Source organism: Bos javanicus, chromosome 19 (genome assembly GCF_032452875.1).
Source record: "Bos javanicus breed banteng chromosome 19, ARS-OSU_banteng_1.0, whole genome shotgun sequence".
Taxonomy (NCBI): domain Eukaryota; kingdom Metazoa; phylum Chordata; class Mammalia; order Artiodactyla; family Bovidae; genus Bos; species Bos javanicus.
In genome coordinates, this window is record NC_083886.1 from 21,511,289 (window position 1) to 21,534,984 (window position 23,696).

Below are 23,696 nucleotides of genomic sequence, written 5' to 3' on the forward strand. Positions count from 1 at the left end.
TTCCCTTTTAAAACAGATTAAGTCCTACCCTTTATATTGTAATTGATAAATGAAATGCCAACGGTAGAGGTACTATAACTTCTGGGAGGAAAAAAAAATTAAGTTGTGACTAATAATTGCTTATGATTCTCCTCTGAAGCAACACCGATGCTGAGTAAATCACTCCAATTCTGCAAGTGCCATAAAATCTGATTTTCTCTCAGATCAGCAACTGATCCTCAAAACCACTTTGCTGAGTGCGAAGTAGCAGCAATTGGTTATGAAACCTTGCCTTTTAAATCTACTGGAATATTCAGCTGATCTTCAACAACAACAAAAGCAAGGGGTGGGGGTGGGGAGGAGACATTTTCCAACCAAACAGCACTTAAAGCAATCCTCAGTTTTGAATTTATAATTTATAGTACTTCTTTGATCACAACCCAATGTGTACATGGATTTCAGCCAACAGCTCCGATCAGGAGAATCCACAGAGCCCAGTGTTAGAAGAGGGGTTTACTTTGGTAATAGTTCTTCTTTGAATGGACTACCTATAGCCTGTCCATATAGGATGAATGATTTGCGTAGCTGTGGGACAAGAAGACACCAACAAAGGAAACATGCCAGTGTCGCGGGTTAGTTTATCTACGATTTACCTGGAAAATCTCAGTTCTCCATAGGACCTTGGTATAATTAGGTCCTATAACAAAGGTCAAGTCTTAAAATACTAAAACAAACCATCTCAAGGAGACAAAACTGAGCTAAACCAAGCTGGTGGCAACCTCACCTACTTGGCTCTTGAATGATCAGACAAAGAAACATAATCAGTTGTTCAGCTGGAAAACTGCAGTTAAGAAGCAGAGGAAGTTAAAGCTATTGCTTAAAAATATGGCCTATGAGTATCTTTGGACTTGTCTATGCTTTGCTTGTTTGCCCTTCTGCATGAATAATCAAGAACTAACTGTATTCTCTGATCAAGAATGAATCTTTAACTATTAGAGTTCTCCCTGTATGTTGGTAAAGGTGCCTCCTGCCCTTTCCAGCTAGGCTTACATGAAACAAACTCAGTCTATGACTAAACTTGATCTAATGAGCCAGTGTGGCTATCCCCGCTCCCTCTCCCCACCCATCCATCAGGACAAAATACAATAAAACTTCAATTTGGCCTTTCCTTTATATCTCTCTCTATCATTCTTCCAGCATCTCATCTTGAACATTCCTCCTTCTCTTGACTGATAATGGCATCTTGGGTCTTTGGATTCTCTTCACAAGTACAGAAATTAAAAACAGCTTCTCAGGGCAGAGATAGGAAACTTTCAATCATTTCAGATAGGGACCCTGGAAGGAGTTCTTGAAGAAGAGAATCAAACATACTAGAAATTCAGAGGAGGGAAGAATTCAGAGACCTTGGCTTTGGGTCTGGCTTCACTACTAAATCACTTTCTAAGTTATTTAGACATTCTTGAGGCATTAGTTTTCCCAACCTCAGAGAAATGCTGAGACCACTAAGAGACTGCTTACTTAATTCACTGGATGAAAACTAATCCAAAAGTAAAAATATTTATGTTAATACTGGAAAGGATTCTTGGGCTGAAGGAACTCTTGTCTTAACCTTTATGAGTTGTTATGTAATTATTCCCTACAACCCCACATTTAATTTCAAAGTATAATATGTACTCAAGGTACCAAATAATTCCTAATTCCTTTAAGCCAGGCTCAGCTTCTCTCTTCTATTACTATATATATTTACAGATAATGAAATCACTAATTAAGCAAAATTCTAAGATATGGCCAAACAAAAGGACTGTCCATTATTCACAGAATGCTAATACAGAGGACAAAGTTGGGGGAGGCAGCAAAGGCCTGGATTCTAAGAAAACAGATGAGCTATTTGGGTATTTGGCTTAAAAAAACAAAGCAAAAACAAAAAGATGGATTAATAGTTTATATCTAAAAGGCAACTCTATTTTGAATGGCTCTAACAATCCCATAATAAGCACAGTATCAAACACAGTCAGGGTAATTAATTCAGTGGACTCTTCCCCTTTCACCGCCAGATTGAACAGCTCTGAGGATAATCTCCTTCATTCTCCCAGGGCTCAGTTGGAAGATTCATTATTTATGCCCTCAATTGTTTACTCTGTCCTATTTTTCCATCCATCCAGGCCCAAGGGCAGTGTTATCACTGGCCTGTTTCCAAAATGAATGTATTAGTTCCCTGCCTTACTAGTTACAAACCCAGAGATAATCAAACAGTGGTTATCTTAACACTGGAGAGCAACCCCACCCCACCACTTGATCCAGGAGAGAAGTTAATGACAATGCTGACCCCGGTTACCCAAAGCTGTTATTTTAGATGGATGAAATGAAACACATTAGCTTTTCTAGTCTTTTTGTTTTTCTTTAACCACTGAGCAACATGTATGCACATCCAACAGGATTCTTGAAGGGCAGTACCATTAGAAAGACAGCTCTGGCCCTCACCAAGAGCAGACCTGTAAACTATGAAGGATTAAACTGATTGAGATGCACTTTGCCTAGCAACCATTCATTAGGAAGAGTTCAGTAACTCACCAGCAATCAATTCCCTGTCCTTATCTAAGCCATAAACAGATAACAGACTCCACCAAGTCCTCTACCCTCTGGATTCAGACAGCAAACAACTTCCTTAAAAGACTCAGCTTCCAAAAGTCAACCCTTGGAGGAGGGGGTTGTGCTTAGACACACACAAAATACTGTCTCAGACACCTGACTGACAAAGCTGAATCGCTAAAAACTACCACCAGTCACATCTCCATATGAATGCATTCATTGTCTCTAAATAAGTCTCCCACACTGCAGCATTCCTAGGTCTTTTTGCCTTTAATATTTTCTCACCTTGAGCAAGTCTTTCCTAGTTTCAAACCTGACAACACTCAAGCTGATTATCATGAGAATCAAACAACGCCAAGGGTCCAATCTTTTCCTTTACCTTCTCAAGGGGATCATTTTATACTTCAGATGTGAATGGGGGATTGGGCTTGAGTCTCCCTTTAGAGAGACCATGAAGTGCATAGGGCCCTCTTAAAAAAGAAAAAACACATCCTAAGCTGTGACTCACAGAAATAAGCAGGATAAAAACAGATTGCTAAAGAAAAATCAGCGAACTGAACCTTAACATCACCATGTCCCCTTAACTTAAGAGATTATGGGATATCACGGCTTCATACAATCGTTTCCTCGCAAATGACCAAATCTGAATTTCCATCCTCCTTAAATGATACCTGGAGATCAGTATAGATATACACCTATCATTAGTTCTATACATAGCCTTTTGTCTCCTGGGGAAAATTCTTTGGGGAAATCACTGCACCATGCAAAATGTAGATTACACAAATCTGTCAAGAAAATAGGAATATAAAAACATTAAGTGAGCAAAGTGTAATGTAACTTTATAAAGCTGTATTAGCTGCTCACTCATGAGTAGACAAAAAAATAACACCTAGATATCAAATAGGAGGTTATTAGTAGAAGCATGTTGAAGTGGTGGTATATGCTTTAACATGGCCTCCAAGTGGATTTTGTCACTTTCTCAGGTTACCATATAGTTTAGACATCAAAGTGCACTTTGTTTTATACAATAGCTAGCTGCCAAAGCTTCAAAGTGATTTTTAACAGTTCATTCTCAGTAACAAGTTGGGTAAGACAACGTCTGGGGTATTCTCTCTGCCTTTCAATTTAAATATGATTCATTGACTCTTAAGGGATAAATGAGTAATAAACTAAAAACCCAAAATCTAACAAAGGTTTACTATGAATCTACATTTTTTGCACAACTCTGTATTAAGGCTGCTTCAGATTAAAAAAAACAAAACTATAATAAGTTTCCTGATCCCTAGCAAGTTTCCACAATTGAACCGATTTCTTTTCCCATCATCCCTATTCTTTATCATATTTGCTTTTACCCCAAACTGCTCCTTGTTGATTAGAGATAAAAATAAACCAATGCAAAGAAGAAACATTAATCCATCTTAAAACTAAAAGAGCTCCAGCATATCAGTTCTATCCTCAAAACTGAACTCCATTTAGAACAATTTCTGGAAACTGAACCCGGATTACAAGAATGAACTCTCAACATTTCAATTAATATTTACCAAAGTGCTGCCAAAAAATTGACATTCATCCCTTCTGGCATTCTAGCTCTTTTCTAATCAACATTAGGATAAATCTGGTCCAAACACTTTTGCTGAAAATGCCCAGTTAAAGCAAGTTTACCATGAACAATGCCACTGAAAACACACAACACACACACACATCCTTTGTTGCCATCATAAATTTTGAGTTTTTCCTCTTCAACTGCTATCTTTCCTCTCTGTTAAAAACCGATAAAGAGGTTCCTGATTTTGGCTGAAGATGAACTATCCTTCAGGAAGAAGGGATCCATAAGCTGTAGAAGCAAAGGAACTCAAAACATAAATATAAATTGTAATGATACAGCCACCTGAATTCATGAGGGGGTGCTTTAAAAAAATTAACGACTTAAACAAAATTCATCTGGATTTGTTCAAAGTTTGGTTTTTGACGACAGAAACTAATCCCTCTGAGAGTCTGTGAATGGGAAATATACAGATGGAGAAAAATATGAGACTTTTAAGTTTCAGTAACGGTAAGGAAGTTTGCTTGCTCAAGCTAGGTTTCTCCAACAGGACTGAGTCCTACACAAAGCCGGTGACACTGTACTCGGGAGAGAGACTTTAGAAGAGTTAATCGCTAACTACTATCAGGATTTCCTTTAACCACCATCTGACGGAGGCTGATCCCTCTTTTCACTAGCACCTCCTTCATTTTCAGACTGTTTTTGCTGATTAAGGCAGTCCCAAGTAGGAAAATGGTGAAGACAGCCTTAATGGACACGGATGCAGAACAGTTTCAAAACCCCACTCCTATCCTATAGCCTGTCCTTTTTTTTTTTTTTTTCCTCCGGCTTACTGCATCAGATGCCAAACAAGAAAGGGCTCCTCTTTTCTCTGTTCATTTTACTACGCGACCGACATCTACACATCAGTAAAAAGAGAGGAGAGTCCTGAATCTCCTTACCCAGCTGCAGGGGTGAGATGAAGGGAGGGAAAGAAGCATGAAGGGCAGAATTAGAAAATCAAAATAAACTGATTAGACGTGGAGCTCTTACTTCCCATTCCATTTCCCCTTTTCTCACAAGGTTAAGTCGGCTGAAGTCGGGGTCGGATAGAAAAAGCACACACACCTTGAGCCCTGGAAGGGAGGTGAGGTTCGCTCCGCAGCGCTCGGTGGGGCTCCGGGCTCCGCCCCGCCCGCCTGGGGCAGCTCAGCCCTCCTCGGCCCCAGACCGGGAGGACGGAAGAGAAGGGGTTTCTAGCGGTCCCGGCAGGGGGAGGGGGAGGCGGCTGCTCCGGGTGCCAGGCTCTCCGAGCGCAGCACTCCGCGGCGCGCCGACACCCCCTCCCCCAGCCGGCTGCCTCTCGCTCCCCTTCGCCGCCGGAAGCCAGCCCCGCCCCCTCAACTCCATCCCGGCCCTCTGCGAGCCCCCTCCAGTCCGCACAGCCAATGGCGAGCCAGGGAGCCAGCAGAGCGACTCACCCGACAGCCAACTGCGGAGGCCCACTGGGAGGTCAGCCGCCAGGGATAGGCCAGCCACCCGCCGCCCCGGCCCCGGCACGGCTCCTCTTTGTTAGAGCTGCCCCTTCGCTCCAGGCCCCCACCCCAAAGCCGGCAGCTCAGCAGCCCGCAGCTGGGCCAGGTGATGCCAAGCCCCTTCCCCTGCGCCCCCCGCCCCCGCCCTGCCTGGGTGTGAGGAGTGACTCCCATCCAGGCCGTACCTCCGTCAGTGCCTCAGACCTGCATAGCAAGAGCCATCCGGAGACCTTCGACAGCAAAAAGATGCTCCCCAGGCCTCCGCCTCGCCCTTCTTTTCTCAGACTAATCAACTGCACTCCCTCATAACCGTGCATAGATTCAGGTTTGCATATTAGATCAGCTGCACACATCAATCCACCCTGTCTGAAACTCCTGCTTCCCATGACGCAGAAATTAAGGGCGGGGGGGGGGGACACACATATTGTGAATGTATTTATCTGGAAGTTGGTGCGGTGGGAGAAGGGATACAGTAAGTCACCTGCAACAAACACCACACACACACACACAGCTGGATCCAACCCAGCTCAGATTCAAGCCATCTACATCCAATTAAACCCAAACAAACCACTCCCTCAGCAGGTTTCAGTACAATTAGGAAACAAACATCTAAGTCCTGTTCAAGCCGTTCACCTAATATTAGAAAAAACTCTCAGCAATAGCCAGGCTTCCGCATAACTGGCAGGTTGCATCAACACCTCAATCACTAACGTCAGTGTTAGAAACCTAACACTGCTGGGACGGAATATGCTAAAGACTGTAGAATATTTCCCTAGGTATAGTGGTGAAGCTGTAGAAGGGGTTCGTTCAAGAAAAATAAACCGGGAATGGGGAAGGCAAGTTATTACCTACGCTGTCATTTTTGTCCACAAAGTTCTTGCAACTAATGTTAAGTGTCTACACCACATTCTACAAGTCCACTTAGTTCCCAAGTGCTAATACAACTAAAAAACTAAAGTTAAGTAGCCTTTTCTTATGTGGAGCTCAAAGCATTTCATATATATATGAACCTCAGTGTTCTGGGAAGATGGAAAAGGAGCTTTGTGTCATGCCTATTTAAAAGCCAGTTTGGGACTTCCCTTGTGGCTCAGCTGCTAAAGAATCCGCCTGTAGTGCAGGAGACCTGGGTTCAATCCCTGGGTTGGGAAGATCCCCTGGAGAAGAGAAAGCCTACCCACTGCAGTATTCTGGCCTGGAGAATTCCACGGACTGGGTAGTCCAGGGGTCACAAAGAGTCAGACACGACTGAGCAACTTTCACTCACTCACTCTTGGGACTTCCTTGGTGGTTCAGTGGCTAAGATTCTGCACTTCCAATGCAGGAGGCCCAGGTTCGATCCCTGGTCAGGGAACTAGATTCCACACTTCACAACTAAGAGTTCAGGTGCGGCAACTAAACATCCTGCATGCTGCAACTAAGACCTAGTGCAGCCAAATAAAAAATATTAAAAAAAAAAAAAAAGGCCAGCCCTTTTTTTCTAACCCAAATTAAAAGACTTGAGCTTAAATAGATTTCTGGAGAAACTTCATTAGTCTCAGAAACTAGGTTCCAGATAAAAAGAACTAAGCGTGAAACATTTTTTATTTTAAATACTGCCCACAAAAGTGTCCCAGATTAGCTAATCAGTCTATTCCCTCCCCATATACACCTGAACTACCAAAAATCCTGAAAAGCACAAAAACAGTTACAACTCTCCATAGTGTTAGTCACTCAGTTGTGTCCAACTCTTTGCAATCAATAGACTGTACCACTGGTCAGAATAGCCATTAAAAAGTCTACAAATAACAAATGCTGGAGAGGATGTGGAGAAAACGAAATCGTCCTACACTGTTGGTAAGAATGTAAATTGCTGAAGCCACTATGGAGGAAAAAAAGAGTATGGCAGTTCCTCAAAAAGCTAAAACTAATAGTTGCCATATGATCCAGTAATTCCACTCTTGGACACACAGCCAGACAAAACTGTAATTTGAAAAGATACATGCACTCCCCTCCATGTTCACAGCAGCACTATTTACAATAGCCAAGACACAGAAGCAGCCCAAATGTCCATTAATAGATAAAGGGATAAAGAAGATGTGGTACATATAAACAGTGGAATACTACTTGGCCAGAAAAAGAATGAAATAATGCCATTTGCAGCAACACAGATGGACCTAGAGATTCTCATACTAAGTGAAGTAAGTCAGAGACAAATACCACAAGACCTATATATGGGGTCTAAAATAAGCAACACGGGACTGGAAAAGGGCAGTTTTCATTCCAACCCCAAAGAAAGGCAATGCCAAAGAATGCTCAAACTACCGCACAATTGCACTCATCTCACACGCTAGTAAAGTAATGCTCAGAATTCTCCAAGCCAGGCTTCAGCAATATGTGAACCGTGAACTTCCTGATGTTCAAGCTGGTTTTAGAAAAGGCAGAGGAACCAGAGATCAAATTGCCAACATCCGCTGGATCATGGAAAAAGCAAGAGAGTTCCAGAAAAACATCTATTTCTGCTTTATTGACTATGCCAAAGCCTTTGACTGTGTGGATCACAATAAACTATGGAAAATTTTGAAAGAGATGGGGATACCAGACCACCTGATCTGCCTTTTGAGAAATCTATATGCAGGTCAGGAAGCAACAGTTAGAACTGGACATGGAACAACAGACTGGTTCCAAACAGGAAAAGGAGTACGTCAAGGCTGTATATTGTCACCCTGCTTATTTAACTTCTATGCGGAGTACATCAGGAGAAACGCTGGGCTGGAAGAAGCACAAGCTGGAATCAAGATTGCCGGGAGAAATATCACTAACCTCAGATATGCAGATGACACCACCCTTATGGCAGAAAGTGAAGAGGAACTCAAAAGCCTCTTGATGAAAGTGAAAGAGGAGAGTGAGAAAGTTGGCTTAAAGCTCAACATTCAGAAAACGAAGATCATGGCATCTGGTCCCATCACTTCATGGCAAAGAGATGGGGAAACAGTGGAAACAGTGTCAGACTTTATTTTTTTGGGTTCCAAAATCACTGCATATGGTGACTGCAGCCATAAAATTAAAAGACACTTACTCCTTGGAAGGAAAGTTATGACCAACCTAGACAGCATATTCAAAAGCAGAGACATCACTTTGCCAACAAAGGTTTGTCTAGTCAAGGCTATGGTTTTTCCTGTGGTCATGTATGGATGTGAGAGTTGGACTGTGAAGAACGATGAGCGCCGAAGAATTGATGCTTTTGAACTGTGGTGTTGGAGAAGACTCCTGAGAGTCCCTTGGACTGCAAGGAGATCCAAGCAGTCCATTCTGAAGGAGATCAGCCCTGGGATTTCTTTGGAAGGAATGATGCTAAAGCTGAAACTTCAGTACTTTGGCCACCTCATGCGAAGAGTTGACTCATTGGAAAAGACCCTGATGCTGGGAGGGATTGGGGGCAGGAGGAGAAGGGGAAGACAGAGCATGAGATGGCTGGATGGCATCACTGACTCAATGGACGTGAGTCTGGGTGAACTCCGGGAGGTGGTGATGGACAGGGAGGCCTGGCGTGCTGCAATTCATGGGGTCCCAAAGAGTTGGACACGACTGAGCGACTGAACTGAACTGAACTGAAAATAAGCAAATGAATTTATTTACAAAACAGAAATAGACTCACCGACATAGACAGCAGACTTGAGGTTGCCGAGGGCGAGGGCAGAGGGGAGGGATGGACTGGAACTGTGGGGTTAGGAGATGCAAACTATCATATGCAGAATGAATACACAGCAAGGTCATACTGGATACAGCACAGGGAACTGTATCCAATATCCTGTAATAACCATATGGCAAAGGAAAAAAACCTTTGTTCTTAAAAAATAAATAAGCAAATAAAAAGGCATTTTTCCCCATAAAGACCTGCCAGTGCCATTTTATAAAATTCAAACACCCAAAAGACAGAACACAGACTTTGCTAAGAAAATTTATTACTTACTAGACTTAAAGAGAACAGATCTGAAAAAACAAGTGTGAGAGCTATCCGGGAGGGGAAAAAAAGACAATGCCTTGACTATTATTTCAATGTAGCAAGGTATTAACATTTTTTTTGGGAAAAAAAGACAATGCCTTGACTATTATTTCAATGTAGCAAGGTATTAACATTTTTTTAACTGGCTGCACTTTCTCTTTCAGACACTAGAGGGAAGTATAAACTCCATTCACTGTATTTGGGAATTCAATTTATTCATTTATTCACTCACTCTGGTTTCCCTGGTGGTTCAGACAGTAAAGGATCGGCTTGCAATGCAGGAGACCTGGGCTCGATCCCTAGGTTGGGAAGATCCCCTGGAGGAGGGCATGGCAACTCACTCCAGTATTCTTGCCTGGAGAATCACCACAGAGGAGTCTGGCCGGCTACACTCCATGGGGTCGCAAAGCGTCCGAGGCAACTAAGCACACATTCATTCACTCATTCACCACATATTTACTGCATTCCTTGTTGTTGTTGTTCAGCTGCTAAACTGTGTCCAGCTCTTTGCAACCCCACGGACGGCAGCATGCCAGGCTCCTCTGTCCTCCACTATCTCCTTGAGTTTGCTTAAATTCATGTTGATTGAGTCAGTGACACTACCTAACCACTACTGCATTACTACATACCAGGAACATTATAGACCCCAAAGACAAAAAAACGAATAAGCTACAATCTCTGTCTTCAAGGTGCTTACTCTAGTGAAGGAAGACACCAGTTTAACAACAACCAAAAAAAGGCCACCACGACAAAGAATGCACATGAGAACCAAACCCCAACTTTTGCAAGACTGTGGGTTTGGGAAGGACAGCTTGGCAGAGGGAGGGAAAGAACATGTATCCATATAACCATTCATACTAGACAAACAAGATTACTCCAACTGGCTTATTCTCATATTAACTATATTCCCATCTTAATTTAAATGGAAATACCTACACTTAGAAAGTATCTTTAAACTGTTATCTACAGAAAGTAGGAGAATGAGGCATTAACATGTGTGGAAGATTTGCTAAAATATCTGGTTGGCTAGGTTTCAAAATCAATTGTACCCAGTTTAAAAGCACGAAGGTAACAGATACAGTTGGAGTTAAGATTGCTTACAGGATTATAAAAATTCTTATTTGAAATCAGGGTAAATTACACTATACCCCCTGACAAGAGCATGTCAGTATAAATAAGTCCAAGTTTCCTGAGTGTGTTCTGTCTTCACAAGTTACGTTTCCCAAATTAGGAAACAGAATACTCTGAAAATTAGCTTCCACCAATGCTTGTGGAAAGCCTCTGTAGAAAGACATCTTAGTTGGCAAATCATTTCTCCACCTAAATAATTTAAGCCTACATAGGAAAGACAAAAACTTTAGCTGATAAAGCAGAATTAAAACTCAAAGTCACCAAAAGGGCAATGGAAACTTCCGTGTGGTGTCCTTTTCCCTAATCCTCAAAATGACTGCTGCATCTTTTGCTATGGTTTGGGATGTGTGGATTGTGTGTACTGGGGGTGGAGAGTTGGAGAGAAGGAACAAGTTGTTGATTTCTCATACTGATGGAGCACAGCACATGGTAGAAAAAGTAAAAGCCAACATCCTGAAAAAAGTTTCACACACATACACAAAATGAGACAGCAAACTTGTGAATCAAGCATGATTTGGCATCTTTAAATGCACAGCCAATTCTCCTCCAGTGCCAAAGCCAATGGCTTCTCCTGTAGATAAAATGGCACAGTTCCTGAAAAAGCCCTGGACGCTGTTTCCCCACAATCCTATAATCTGTCAGAAGACAGAAAACAAAAAGAAGGCTCTGCCAGCCAGAAAAAGCAAATTATAACCAACACAGAGCCAACACTTTACTTCAGACAGAAGGAGCTTTTCTATGCGTCTTTGGAAGGAGAGAGACAAAAGAAGCTTACCATTGCTCAAATAACCACGGCAAACATTTCAACCAAATATCATCTGGGATAAGCCTTTGATGCAATAGCCTGCTTTCTTACTTCTTATACAGTCTTAAAGAATATCTGCAGCATTTACGATAAAGAATTGGACACAAAATACAAAGAACTTATACAAGTCAATAAGAAACAGAAACAACCGAAAGGGAAAACTGTGTGAAATACAGAAGCTGTGTGAAATACCTACTCTGGGAAAGAAACAGTTAAGTAGAATGGATACCTGTAGGTCAACCACAAATCAAATTTGAAGGAACTAAAATAAGAATTTAAGATGAACCTTTACCTATGAATCTGAAGGCAATCCCTGAGTTTACAATGAGCAAAGCAGATGATGGAAGCAAGAAGCAGAAAGCCTAAATACAACCTCATAAGTAAATCTTCTCCAAGAAAGAAAGCTTACTCACTCAAATGTCTTTGCTGGGGAAGCAGACCATTCAGGGACCCCCTTTCCAAACACCAAATGCAGAAATAGAGCTTATAATGTCTGGGTGTGGCAAAACAAGTACACAAGTACAGGCTTCCCATCAGAGAGGAACAGAACCTAAACCTTTTACTTGTCCTTGATACAAAGAGGTAATGGATTGTGGAACTGAAATTAAAAAAAAAAAAAAGATTCAATTCCAACCTACATACCTACATAAAGCTAAGAACTTCACGCCAGTTTGTTTTCAAATTGGCAATACATAGGTCCCCACTGGAAAAAAAAAAGGGGAGGGGGGCTTCCCTGGCACTCAGTTGGTGAAGAATCTGCCTGCAATGCAGGAGACCCAGGTTCAGTCTTTGGGTGGGGAAGATTCCCTGGAGAAGGGAATGGCAACCCACTCCAGTATTCTTGCCTGGGAAATACCATGGAAGAGCCTGGTGGGATCACATGGGATCACAAAAAGTCGGACATGACTTAGCAACTAAATTACCACCACTGGAAAAAAACAATACACAAGATCCCAACTGAGCTGTCAGCAGGGTAAAGTTCCAAGGAGACTATTGCTTAACCATTTCCCTTATCATTTTAAACATCAAAAGAACCACATCACAGTTTTTCTCCATTGTTAATGCCACTTTAGAGGCTGAGAAAAATTTAGTTCATCAGATTCAAATTTCAGACATTTCCTCAGTACATTACAGGTAGTGATGCCACTGAGTCTATATTTAGACGCAGGTGTGGAACAAGGAGTGCCAGTTTTGCCTGAAATGGCACCATGTCCCTCTTTAAATTCTAACTGCAGCCATCACCTAAGCCTGCATTAAAATGTCTATATGGTGTCGCCTAAAATAAATTAAAATGCTTTTTCAATGCTTTTTTTGAGTGGTTCTATTGATTGACTGTGACATTTTAAACATAGATAATAAATCACTCCCACCAGTCCTTTAAACAGTCAGCATTTTAACTGCTGTAGGGTGGCCCTCACAGCCTCACTTGAATCAAAAAGCCAAGATGGTAAAAACTTTTGTCATATGAATCCTCTAAAATGGTAACATAATAAACCTTTGGGCAATAATCTCTTTAATAAAAAGTTGTGTCATCATGGTTCCATTATTGCTACATTTCAGAAGTTAGGATAGCAGCCTTTTTCCAAATCCTGAGTTATTTTCTCTGCAAATAGTATTTATAAAAATATATCACCTTTCTCAAAAAGAACTTAAGGGCTCTAACAGACAGTATGTTGCTAATTTTCACAACATCCCAATAAAGAACTATTATTTAGCATTTATATCACACTTTAACTTGCAAAAGTGTTTTACAATTATTTTCATTAGTAGTCATGCCTCACAACCGCCCACTGAGCTAAACTGGTCCTGTTATCCTCATCTGACAGCTGAGAAAACTGATGTGTCGTAAGGCCAAGGTCAAGTCAGTCTGCTTTTCCAAGACCAGGAACCTGATCCTTAAAGGCAGTCTCATTCATTCAGCAGTGTATGTGTATTGCTTGTAATGCTCATTAAACTCGGCTTTTAGAAAACAGAAATCTACCTAAAATGATGGTAAAAAAACACTAAAATTGTAATGCTTTGATGAAAATATATAACCACACTGGAATACAAATAGGTAAGGATTTAGTAATACGGACACAGCAAGTTTTTAGAAATAGCCTCCCAAAACCTCAATGTCATCATACAAAACTGAAATGCTTTTCACCTCATTTGCTCCCTCCAGTCTGTCTCCACCATTCCAATGAGTAATTCTACTCAAGATTACCAATAATCTCTAGGTTGCCAAATCCCCCACAGGTACGCCTCTGCTCTTCTCTGAGACAGCATTCGATATCATAACATGCTCTCCTCCTTTCTTTCCATATTCTTTACTTGGCTTCCATAACATCATTCTTTCAGGTTTTCCTCCTACCTCACTGGCTGGTCCTCTGTCAGACCTCTCTTCTCTAGACACAAACCATTCTAAGTGACTGCCTGATTGAATTCCACGACTTCAAATTCTATCTAAGGGTTGATGATCTCCGACTCTACAATTCCAGCCCAGACTTCTCCCTGGAACGCCAGGCTTTTCTACCCAACTATACTATAGCTCCAGGTGGCTGTCTAACAAACAGCTCAAACTTGACATGACCAAAACAGAATTCCTGACAAATATATTTTGCCACAGTCCTACCCATCTCAATAATCACCATTTACCTATCTAGTTCTCAAGCCAATAAATGCAGAACCTATGCATGATTTCTCACTCTGCCTCACTCCCTCTGGCTACTGACAATCCCTGAGCAAGCCCTGTCAACTTCACTTCCAAAAGATATCCCAAATCCTTCTACCTTTCTACAGTTCTTCAGCCATCTCCCCAGTCCTAGTCACCATCAACTCGTCTGATTTAGTACAACAGCCTCGTAAACTAGTCCCCTTGCCTCCACTCTTGACCCCTCTACAATCCAGTTTCACATAGTAACCAGAGTAATAACTTTTTAAAATTACTAATTAACTCACATCATATCCCTACTTAAAACTGTCCAAAGGAAGCAGACCATTCGAGCTGTCAATGTCATCTGCCTTCTGGCCTCTTGCACCATCTCCCTCTCACTCACCATATTCAAAGCCACATTGGCCTTATTTCTGCTCCTCTAACATATCAAACACTACCGTGGGCAAGAATCCCTCAGAAGAAACGGAGCAGCCATCACAGTCAACAAAAGAATCTGAAATGCAGTACTTGGATGCAATCTCAAAAACAACAGAATGATCTCTGTTGTTTCCAAGGCAAACCATTCAATATCACAGTAATCCAAGTCTATGCCCTGACCAATAATGCTGAAGAAGCTGAAGTTGAACGGTTCTATGAAGACCTACAAGACCTTCTAGAACTAAAACCCAAAAAAGATGTCCTTTTCTCCTTTGCCTTTCGCTTCTCTATCTTTCATAGCTTCTCTACTTTTCATACTGTTTGTAAGACCTCCTCAGATAACCATTTTGCCTTTTTGCATTTCTTTTTCTTGGGGATGGTCTTGATCACTGCCTCCTGTACAATGTCAGAACCTGGCATCTGGTCCCATCACTTCATGGGAAATAGATGGGAAACAATTGAAACAGTGACAGAATTTATTTTGGGGGGCTCCCAAATCACTGCAGATGGTGATTGCAGCCATGAAATTAAAAGACACTTGCTCCTTGGAAGAAAAGTTATTACCAACCTAGACAGCATATTAAAAAGCAGAGACATTACTTTGCCAACAAAGGTCCTTCTAGTCAAGGCTATGGTTTTTCCAGTAGTCATGTACGGATGTGAGAGTTGGACCATAAAGAAAGCTGAACACAGAAGAATTGATGCTTCTGAATTGTGGTGTTGGAGAAGACTCTTGAGAGTCCCTTGGACCGCAAGGAGATCCAACCAGTCCATCCTAAAGGAAATCAGTCCTGAATATTCATTGGAAGGACTAATGCTGAAGCTGAAACTCCAATACTCTGGCCACCTGATGCGAAGAACTGACTCACTTAAAAAGACCCTGAGGCTGGGAAAGATTGAAGGCGGGAGAAGGGGATGACAGAGGATGAGATGGTTGGATGGCATCACCGACTCAATGGACATGAGTTTGAGTAAACTCCGGAAGATGGTGATGGACAGGGAGGCCTGGCGTGCTGCAGTCCATGGGGTTGAAAAGAGTCAGACACGACTGAGCGACTGAACTGAACTGAATATATAGAATTAATTCCTCTTTAGCTTTGCACTGCAATGTTTGATCTGCTAATCTTGGTATATATCCTCCTGGGTTTTAAATGCCATACCTTCAGAGAGGCATTCCATATTCCCTATTCTCCCAATCTTAAGTAGCTATCCATTCATCCTCTAATATATCACTCTATTTTAATGCTCTGCAACTGATTTTTTTGGGGCTGTTGGTTGTCTGTTTACCCTCCTAGAATGTCAGCTCCATAAGAGCAGTGTATGCCTTTGTTCACCAGTGTATGGTTAGTGCCCAACACATTCTATCAACTCAATAAATTTGACAAGCTTACTTGTTAGGAGAGGGTAAAAAAGACATAACCTGGGACCTTCCCTGGACCTAACCTGGGTCCAGTAGCTTAACACTCGTGCTCCTAATAGAGGGGGCCTGGGTTCAATCTCTGGTTAGGGACCTAGATTCCACGTGCTGCAACTAAAGATTTTGCATGCCACAATGAAGAGCAAAGATCCTGCTGCCATAACCAAGAATAGGTGCAGCCAAATACATTAAATACTTTTTTAAAAAAGACATAACCCGTATCCACAAAGAGCTCACAATCCAACTGAGGAAACAAAACATTTAAATAGTAAGTGTAATGATAACAGGATACTAAAATATCACAGCAGCCTAGAAGCAGGAATGATTAATTCTGCTTTGAAAACTAGGAAGACGTCACAGAAGAAATGAACTATGAGCTAAATCCTAAAGATTAATTAGGAGATTCACTAGATTATTGGTTATGTTTGTCTGCTTGTTTTAGAAGTGTCCTTTGAGCAAAAATAGGATGAAGAAAGGAGGAAGGAAAATGAAATCAAGCATCTGCTGTGTATGAGGCACTGTGGGTAATGAAGGGTCTTAAAGGGAAAGGGAATAAGTAGTCTCTTGTGACTGGGTGGTGGACTGACAGAAAGGTGATAAGACCTGAGACATACAGACCAGTTAAGAGGTTACTGCAAGTGTCCAAGTGAGAAATGAAAATGGTCTAATCCAAGACTGTGGCAACAGGTGTGGGAACAAAAAGGTAGATTTAGGAGACCTCAAAGGTTAAAATCAGACTCGTATCAACCAGATACGAGTGATGAAGGAAAAGAACTAAGGTCAAGTCCAGAGTTTTTTATTTAGGCAACTGTGTGGCTATTCAAGTTCAGTTCAGTCGCTCAGTCGAGTCCAACTCTTTGCAACCCCATGAATCGCAGCACGCCAGGCCTCCCTGTCCATTTTTAAATAGGAAAGATCTCAATGAATACATGAAGAGATGGAGAGCAAAGCTATAAATTAAACGGTAAGTAGTAGATATATGAAAATCATTCTGTACGAACCTATTTGGATACTGTTCCAAACAGTTGAAAAATTACTGAGGTAACTGGGGAAATGTGAAAACTAACTGGATAACTGATGCTACTAAGAAATGCTTGCCAAAAAAAAAGAAATGCTTGCTAATTTTTGGTGGAATTTCTTTTTAGTCCTTATCTTTTAAAGCTACATACTGAAATATTTATTCATGAGATTATGATATTCTGGATTTTAAAAAAATAATGTAGGTGGGTTAGTGGGTACAGGCTATACAGATGGAACAAGCTGGGCATGAGCTGACACTTACTGTAGCTGTAGCAGGGTGATAGGGGTTTCTTATGATGTTCTGTCTACTCTTGCACTTATTTAAATTTTTCCATAATAAAGAGGTAAAAAAGAAAAAATGCTACCATTTTTTTTCACTAAGATGAGAGGTTTTGTGTTTTATTCTTTGCAACCTAAAAGCTGATAATTTAAGCCAAGTGTATAACGCATTAAAAAACGTAAAGATAAGTATGAACTACTATTGAGAAAGTACCGAGTGCCACATTCTCATTTAGCCAATCTCTCCAGACAATGTGAATCATCAACACATTAAGCAACTGGACCTTAGACTCAGGGTCATTACACTGGCTTTAACTGTTACTTACACCCTAAATGATTTCTAGGTCTGCATCTCCATTCTACAGAGATTCTAACGCTTTCTACTGAACTCAAGATCCAAATATCCAAAACCCTGTTAGACATTTGCTCCTGGATTTCCCAGACACCTCAAATCTAACATACCAAAATCGAACTCATTTTCCCTCAAATGGGAACACCCTCTTACTCCTCTCTTCCCTATCTCAGTTAATGACATGACCATCCACTTAGTTGCCCAAGCAAGTAATTTTAAATCCATCTTGGACAACTTCTCCCTGACACCTTCCTCAACAGAAAGTCAGTAAGGTCCTTCTAGTCAGACTCCTAAAAAGCTGTTTAATCTGTCTACAATTCCAGTACCTGAGGTCTTCAATATCTTTCAAACGACCATCACACCAGTCTCATAACCATCTCCCTGCAGCCAATTTCTCCTTTTAAAAATCTAACTTCCATACTTTTCATTTTACTGAAGTATAGTTGATTTACAATGTTGTGTTAATTTCTGCTATACAGCAAAGTGATTCAGTTACCTATATATAGAGAGAAATATAGAGATATCCGTTTTCATATTCTTTACCATTCTGGTTTATCACAGGATACTGAATATAGTTTCCTGTGCTATACAGTAGGAACCAGTTGTTTATCCATCAGTGTTACTTTTCCTAAATAGTGATCTAAACTCTCCCATGACTGCCTAGCACCTACAAAAGAAAATTCAGACCCCTCAATAAGACCATCCATAATCGGGCTGCAACCCATCTTTTACCTCACTTCCTTCCACTCCTACCTTGTACCCCTTGACCTACGCACATTAAACCACTGGCCTTCCCAGTATAGACTCGTAGCTTTGTGCAAGTTGCTCTCCGCGCTTGAAGTACTATCTTCTCCAATCCTTTTCTGTTGAAGCAGCCAAATAGCATTCATTCCTCAAGACCTGATCGATTCTTCCTCCAGGAAGCCTTCTCCAACCTTCCTTTCCTACCACCAGGCAGAACCAGGGCTCCTATTACTCTTAGTAGAGATCTCTATGACAGCACTTTACTATACTGGTACGTTTCATAACTATGTATTTGTCAGTCTCCAATTAAAATGTGAGCATCTTAAAAACACAGATCACGTCATTCACATTTTAATTCCCAATATCTACCACAACGCCTAACACAAAGTAGGCACTTCAATGTTTGCTGAATCTGATTGCTGAGGATTATCACCAACATTTTTCAATGAGACTAGAGTCTAAAAATTTAAAGAGTTGTTTTGGCTTACTGGTGAAAAAAAAAAAAGACACTACAGAAATTCATACTTTATGGTATTTTTGGTTTTATATATTTTTCCCAAATTGTTTCAGGGTTAGTCACTAGAAAATTAGTACCAAAGTCTTTTCTCCTGGGTGAGTCTTTTACTATTATTATTTTGGCTATGCTGCACAGCATGTGGGATTTTAGTTCCCTGACCAGGGATCAAACCTGTGTCCCCTGCAATCCTGCAGTGGATGTGCAGAGTCCTAACCACTGGACCACCTGGGAATTCCCTTAATTTTTTTTTTTTAATCACCAACCCTTGAGTAAATATTATCTCACTCCTTAAATGACCTATGTTTTCCCATGAAACAGTCACTCCAGTGCTGAATCAAATCAACATTTTGTAACTGAGCTATCAAATCGAGTAATTTATTATTCTCCTTGTATTAAATCTATCTTTAATAAAATTTAGCATTTTTCCTCTCAAGTTGTATTCACTCTTTTCACTCCTGAGTTGTAAAGCTCTAAAAGGGACATAATCAAGACCTTGACAGGCAGTGAAAAGACAGGAATAGGTATTAAAAACACTTCTCTGCCAAGAAAGCACTCACCTCACACCAAGAGTACAGCGACTTCACACTTATCCCCTCTCTGGTCAGCTGTAAGGCTTCAGCCCTTCCCCTGCCATTTCACTTCTCACACATACTCTCACTTCTCAGTTTACTGTATCAGAACCATCTATTTAGAGTTGTGGTAATATTTTAGGAGTTTAAATCCAAGAATTAGGCTCATGACGCTTCTGAAAATGTTCCAAGCTTCCTGTCCTGCTCTGCTGCATTAGACAATGTTGCTCTGCCAAAGTCTTAGCTCATTTCCTCCTGCTGGTTGCCCTGATATGGTGGTACACATCAATAATGCCCTCCCCTTTCCCATTTGCAGACCTCACTGTCCTATTGGAATGTCCTGTCGTCCATGTCCATCTGTGAGGGCCTATCAAACAGGTTCGATGCAGTAGAGGCCTTTACTGACAATACCTGAATCCAGCCCTTCCACCAACTCTTACTCCATCATTTTTTTGGGGGGCCATGAGCATTCAAGATCTTAGTTCCCTGATCAGGAATCATACCAGCAGCCCATGCAGTGGAAGTTCTCAGTCTTAACTACTGGACCACCGGGGAAGTCCTTCCATCAATTCTAAGACAGGCTTTTTTCCACCACATTTCTCCAAAAAACATGATGCAACTGACGGCATGCCAGTCTCATTAGTAGCATTTCTTCTTCCTTAGTGGTATGCAAAATAACTGTGAGACTTACAATCACTGGCACCGTGGATTTGATGAAATAAGGTATTGAATTCCATTATAATTACTTTGTATAGTTCTGTTTCCTTCACTAGACTGTGAACTAGCAGAGGGCAGGGGCTAGGTCATCATCAACTCTGACCTGTGATTTGGGCACAAAGAGTGAGTATATCCAACGAACACTAGTAATAATTAACATTCATTTAGCATTTACTAAGTGTCAGGTACCATTCTAAACACTTTGTATGTATTAACACATTTAACCTTCACAACAACCTCATGAAGTAAGTACAATTATCTTTGGTTTATAGATGAGGAAACAGGCAAAGATACGTGAGTAAGCTTATTCAAAGATACACAAAGTTGCACAAGATTTGAACCCAAGTTTGCTGATTACATACTGTTATTATTTTCCCTTCGGCAAATATTAACAAGCAGGTACTCTAAGCCAACAGCCGTGCTAAATAAATAAACACTGGTAAGCAAACCCTGCTCTTCAAAAGGGTCCTCTGAACCACAGGTCCATTCTTGAATCCTTTACCCTCCAAACATCACAATCAACTTACAGATTCACTAAGTTAAACCCACTTTTCTCACAACATTGTAAATCAACTCTACTTCAATTTAAAAACTGAGTAAATAAAAAATAAACAAATCCACTATCCTCTTTACTTTCCCTTTTAAACATTTTCTCATACAGTATTCCTTTAAAGTTGTTAGCACTCTATCAAGAACCAAAACAAATGACAAAAAAAAATCCTTCTGCTCTTATTATTAATTAGTGGTTATAAAAATATCACAAAAGAGACTTCAGCTAAGGAATGGGCGGCAAGATCAGAAAGGATCTGAAGAAACAAAGGTTCTGTTTGCAAGCAAATATTCTCAGTAAAAGAAAAAGAGAGGGAGGTAAAAACACCATAATTTTGTTTTTAAATAGACTGCTTTAAAAAGGGTTCCCCCGAGGCATGAAATGTTTGCTTTTTTTTAAGAAAAATGATTCATTTTATCAGAATGAACACGAGCTGGTAAACCTTATTCCTTTTATTTTAGCTCTTGTAACAGGCAATCAAGGCACTGACCATCCCCTTTCTCTCCCTCAGGGGAAGACTCCCTGTTCTGTAACAGTAATCTACTACATAAAAGGAACCACAAACAGGAAAGAGAATAGAAGGAGAGGACAGGAAATTCTCATCACAGCTGAACAAACCTCTATCATTTTAACGTAATAGGGATGGCATTTATGGACTTGTCTGAACTGATGGAAATTTCCAATAGAGGGGAAAATGCATCATCAAAATTAAAAACAAACGTCCAACTATTAGAAATAAGATGGTTAGTTCTAACATTTTTACACCTCTACTTCATCTTCCATGTGATAGACAAAGAATGAATTTGAATCCTGTAAATGACCTATGACAACAGTAACACTTTCTTTTTAAACTATCCTCTAAATAAGAAAAAGAAACTATCCTCTATTATGGACAGAGAATTTATTGGAAAGGCCAAGCAACTAGAGCAAAAAGTTTAAAATGATCTATTACTGTGTATTTCCAAGAAAGAGAAGTAAAACACATTTGACCAGACTGAGAAGTTAAAGGCAATGAGGGTTCATTTCCCCCTTCCTATAAAATAATTCATTCTCCTTATCTGTGAACCTTCAAGGATCTAATACAGCTACTCCTTACCTTTGGTCAGATGAAAGATAAATCACTCACTAATTTCCAAAAGACCTTGCCATTTCAAGCTCTCCATCCTCAGAGCTGGCAGAGCTGAAGCATCATCTCTTTCCGTCCTTTTGAAAGGAGTTTCACCTCTTTTTCAAAAGCTGTGACTAGAAAGCCATTTTCTCTCTCTCCAAGTACACAGTTTAACTCTGTCCTCTGCTTTGTCTACCCTAAACAACGAGAACAACGACAAAGCCTCAGGAGTGCTCCTTCGGCCCCTTAGAAACAAACCAGCCACCTCTCAGGCTTTTGCACAGCTGCTTCTGTCTTTCTCTGAGAGTCATTCCACCCTGGAGGTTTCCACAAGCAGGGTAACAAAAAGTGGAGCCTAAAAGCGGCTATATGCTATCTGACCTCCAAAATAGACACAGCGCCTTGGGGAAACCAGAGACTCTTGCAAAGAAAAACTTTTTTACAATTAAAAAAATAACAAACTGGGAAAACAAAACAAAATGTATTTGCACATCCCTCACTGTGCACCCCTCCCAGTTTGTCTCAAACTATTTTTTTTTTTTTTTCAACTCATAATAAAGCAGGTTAGTACCAACTATGCTACAAGGGAACCGAATAGGCTGTGTTCATAAAGCATTTAACAGACTGGCCTTTCATTCTCTATTGCCTCCCTCTTGGGTGAGGAGCTACATACCATTTGTTAAAAAAAAAAAAAAATGCCTGAAAGTATGGCATTTTTCCTACACAAGTCTGTCTGATGGCTAATGTGTCACATCACAGAACAAACTGGTATTTCTGCACAGGATCTGCTGAGCCGATAAAGAAAACACGTCTGTGCCGATTGCTTTTACAAACAACATGCTTCGCCTTGACAAAGAAATCAGTCATTCCATTAATAACGGTAAAATCTAAAATCCAGTGATACTGCTGGTGATACAGCAACCTCGACACAGTACTCACAATTTACAGTTTTTATAAACGAACTCAATCATATACGTGATGCTTACAAGATGAAACACATTACATCTTCCGAAGGTTCAGAAAGGTTAAGTGGGACCTGCCCAAGGTTATCTATCAGCTTTATCCAGCGATGGACGTGGATTCGAACCAGTCGGACGCTAAGCTCCTAGCTCTTTTCCCTAGACCCCTCCCAGCTTTAAAAGACCCCCATCCTCTACCCAGAGTAGCCTATTACTCCGGACGACCGGCTCTTCCCCGCCTGGACCAGAGTTGTCTTCTTCAGCTCCAGCAGGGCTTTCATCCTCCACTACCCTTCCCCCCCCCCCCCCCCGAGATCATTCTCTGAAAGAAGCGGAAAGGGAGAGGCGACCGAAAGCTTCTGGGGGAAGGGACGATGACACACGGGGGAGCGCGGGACACTGCCCCTGCGGTGGGCTCCTTCAGTCTGCAGCGCGCACCTCCCGACCTCCCCGAAGCCGTCCAGCCCTGGCGCTGGCGAGCTGACCACAGTGCCCCGAATCCTCCCATCATCACCTCAAACTGTCCCTCCCCCACGCCCCTTCGCCTCCGACAGGCAGAGCCCACCCCCACCCCCCAAGTCGAAGTATCCCTCCACCAGGAGTACCCCTCCACCTCTCCCTCCTGTCTCCCACCCTGCTCCCACCACCACTCACTGTCGGTGACTGGGCCCGGCCCTCATGGCTGCTCCGTTGCCGCCCGCCGCCGCCACCGCTGCTACACGCCCCGGCCCCTCAGTCACCGCCGCCGCCGTCGGGACTTGCCGGGAGCCGCTCCTGCGCCTGCGCAACCTGGAGCGCCGGGGCCCTCTCGGGCCGTCCGCGCCTGCGCAACCCACACCGGGGGCGTC

The 23,696-nt window shown here is 41.6% G+C and overlaps 1 protein-coding gene and 1 non-coding gene across 4 annotated transcripts in view; one reads left to right on the plus strand and one right to left on the minus strand.

Annotated features, from left to right (window-relative positions):
• FAM222B (family with sequence similarity 222 member B) overlaps positions 1-23,630 on the minus strand; it is a 54,959-nt gene extending 31,329 nt beyond the window's left edge. For 2 of the 3 annotated variants that reach the window (XM_061390545.1, XM_061390543.1), the window contains exon 1: positions 23,503-23,630. The gene's annotated coding sequence lies outside the window, so the exon portion shown is untranslated. Of the gene's footprint in view, positions 1-5,218; positions 5,469-23,502 lie in introns of those variants that run through there. The other variant, XM_061390544.1, reaches the window with a different exon arrangement.
• On the plus strand, positions 6,904-6,976 carry TRNAG-UCC (transfer RNA glycine (anticodon UCC)). The gene has a single exon. It is a non-coding gene; the product is annotated as a tRNA-Gly (tRNA).
• Positions 23,631-23,696: the final 66 nt, after the last annotated feature.